The sequence below is a fragment of the Lupinus angustifolius genome, unplaced genomic scaffold (genome assembly GCF_001865875.1).
Source record: "Lupinus angustifolius cultivar Tanjil unplaced genomic scaffold, LupAngTanjil_v1.0 Scaffold_627, whole genome shotgun sequence".
In the NCBI taxonomy this organism is placed as follows: Eukaryota; Viridiplantae; Streptophyta; class Magnoliopsida; order Fabales; family Fabaceae; genus Lupinus; species Lupinus angustifolius.
This window is the reverse complement of record NW_017727954.1, coordinates 7,121-10,441: the sequence shown is the minus strand read 5'-3', so window position 1 is coordinate 10,441 and position 3,321 is coordinate 7,121. Positions and strand designations below refer to the sequence as shown.

Below are 3,321 nucleotides of genomic sequence, written 5' to 3'. Positions count from 1 at the left end.
TTGCATAATCTCCAGGTCTTGAGGACGAACTTGGACTAACACTAGATCTAATAATTCTTCATAGCTATCTCTGAATTGTTTTTTACACAATCTGGCATGTTTGGAATTTGCTCGGCCAAGAAACTTACATTAGTCATTGATAGATCTAATTTCCTTGATTTTTTAGGCACCGATATGCTGCTAGAATCATTTGCGGTTGTCATTTTTTTTTTAAAAACAAATTTGGGGAGATGGCCTCTTTTTTAATGCAAATGCACCTATTACATAAAAACACAAAATCATTAAAATGCTTATGTATGATTGATGCATGAAATATGATTAATGAAATGTTGTTTGTGAAACATGGTTGATGAATGAATGCTTGTGAATTCTTTTTCGGGATGTTCGACCTTGCTTATGTATAAAATATGAATGATGCATGAAATATGATTGATGAAATATGATTAATGAAATATGATTAATGAAATATTGTTAATGAAATATGGTTGATGAATGAATGCTTGTGAATTGTTTTTCGGGATGTAAAAGACCCATTTTTGAGATATTTTAGTCTTAATTATGATTAATATGTTAAAATATATAGTTTTTTTTTGTTTTGAAAGAAAATAGAAAGAATATGTTGTTTAGGTTAACCTTAGGCAATAAATGGATGCCCTATTTATTTGTTAAGTTAATGGTATGATGCATACAATTCTTTGTAATAGCACGAGGATAAAGAAAAGAAATATAATTCCAATAACGTGAAGATGTGTGAAAAAAATTAAAACAAAAAGAACACAATCATCTATCACTATGTCATAATACATACATGTTTATAAATCACAAATTCATACAAGCACAATATCCTAAAGTAGGGTTCTAAGTCTAACACACAGTGGACGCTCTTAAGCAAGTTCTAGACTCCCTATAAGGTGCCCATATTGCATCTCTCTCCAAAGGGAAACCCAAATATTATAACGTTAGAAACAAGAGACCAGCTCGAGCGGCTAACTTATAATAAGAGGTAACAATATGAGTGGTTCACATCACCAACACTTAGAAGCGGCAAGGTCGCGACCAGTGAGGCTAGTGTCCCTTCTATCTGAAAAAGGTATCACTAATACCCGGGTGTAGGGCATATATGTGCCTAAAATGTGTACATCATATATCACATCATAACAAAAACAACACAGACATGCACATATAATTCGTATACATAATATATAATTACTAATTAAGCATGCAATTAATAATTAAACATGCATTTTTCATATTTATACATACAATTAAAATTAAGCATGTAATTCATATTTATATATACAATTAAAATTAAGCATGTAATTCATATTTATACATATAATTAAACATGCAATATTATTTGAAGTTTACTAATCAACAAAATAAATGATAATAATAATATTGGTAAGTAAATAGTCACACATTTTACTGCCCTCCGTGGTTAGCAGCTAAAAGGGCGAGGACATTCTTGATGTCCTCTGTCGCGCCCCGATTTTCGGCTGCACGACTTTGTTTAGAGTCGCCACTACATTTTATAGTTTAAAAATGTAGAAAAATATTTTAAGCCCAATTACCTTGAGCTTTTGGATTTTTGATATCCAGGTTCGGGAGTCGGTTACAAGGTAGGGAAGGTAGCACTCTACCCGCCCGTCTTAAGCGGTACCCTTCATTAAAATATATGACTTTATTATTATTATTATTATTTATTAAATTGTTTGATTAATTAGTTATTTATTATGAAAAAATTATTTATAATTGAGCCTGACAATATTGACTTTGGTCCTACGTACCCCTATTAAGGGGATCAAGGCTTACGTAGTTCTTTAAGTAGAAAAATGTTTATTGGTTGAGGATATTTAATTAAAGAAAATATATTTTTAGTCAAAAATATTCATTTTGCAAGTTTTGTTTATTATTGAAAAAAAGGTTTTTGTTTGGTTAATTTTTGTTATTTTAATTTAAAAATTAAAGTTTAGTCGATTTTGAGATTTAATCGATTGAAAAGAAGCAGCGTAGCGCGACCTTTCGAAGATGATTTGAGAAGAAAGAGGCCTCCGGGGGCGACCTTCTCTCCATCTTTGATTAACTCCCAAAATTATATCAAAAACATTTATAAAAAACTTTCATGTGATTGTATTAATAATCTTTGTTGTCATAGTAAAATGTTCTAATTATTGTTATTAATGGTAGTTATTATCTTTTATCACATGACGAATAATTTTTATTAGATTTTTGCTAGAACGGATGTTAATATAATTTATAGTGTTGTATAATAACATAATTATTGGACACATGATTAAATGATTTGAAAAGAAATAATTCAAACAATAATAATAAACCAACAAAACAAACAAACAACAAAACTAATAAAACAAAAACTAAAAACGAAACTAATTAAAATAAGGAAGGGCCTCGTGTAAAACAAAAAGGGATAATTGAGGGGTGTTATCCCCTTTACCCCATGTTCACGCAGGATAAGGGAAAAAAATTGAAATCCCTAATCCCCAACTCCATTTCCTTTCTAGCTCCATCTCCGGTGGTGGTGACGGTGGCTCGGGGAGCCCCATTCATGGCGGCTCGAAGCATCGGGGGCGGCTCGCAGTGGTTCGCGGTGGTGGTGAGACGGTGATGGCTTGCTATTCGGGTTGTGACGGTTCTTGGATGAGGGGTTTATTCGTGGTTAGAACCTCCCTTCCCTTTTTCGTTCTGATGAAGGTAAACTCACCTCCTTCTCCACTTTTCGGTTTTACTTGATTGGTTTTTGGTTGTTGCTTGGTTTTATTGAATAGGTGAATTGAGGTAGAATGATGGCGGTATGGTGTGGTGGTTCGCGGTGGCTTTCCGACTCGGGGTTTCCTTTCTCACGATGATCACCAAAATGAGGTATGGATTTAGTTACCGTCTTCAATTAATTACTTCCGAAAGGGTTGGGATTACTGGATTCTTAACAACTGGAAAATGATTCCTTTATTGGAGTTACTAGGAAATTAGGGGTATGCTCTCCCGTTCGTGTTAACGACACATCATGATGATAAAGATGAGCATCCTCAGTTATTGCTTTTCATTTTAACAACGTACATATAAGGCTCTTACTGAAAGTATGTGTCTATTTAGCTATTACAGATGTATAATAAGTAAAACGTCCTTTTGCCTGTATTTAATGAAAAAAAATCTTTTTTGAGATTAACTTGCGTTTCAACTTAGTACAAATATATACGTTTCTGAACAACCGAGTAAACAACAGGCAGTTAATGTAAGCATATATATTTAGAATGCAAACTAAGAGATAAAGGTTATGTCTACTGAATACATCTTTTATGATCG

At 32.8% G+C, this 3,321-nt stretch overlaps 1 long non-coding RNA gene across 3 annotated transcripts in view; it reads left to right on the top strand.

Moving 5' to 3' along the window:
• The first annotated feature begins 2,407 nt into the window (after positions 1 to 2,407).
• LOC109341757 overlaps positions 2,408 to 3,321 on the top strand; it is a 2,973-nt gene continuing 2,059 nt past the window's right edge. For 2 of the 3 annotated variants that reach the window (XR_002106987.1, XR_002106985.1), the window contains exons 1-2: positions 2,408 to 2,676; positions 2,787 to 2,880. This is a non-coding gene — a long non-coding RNA (uncharacterized LOC109341757). The remainder of the gene's footprint in view (positions 2,677 to 2,786; positions 2,881 to 3,321) is intronic. The other variant, XR_002106986.1, reaches the window with a different exon arrangement.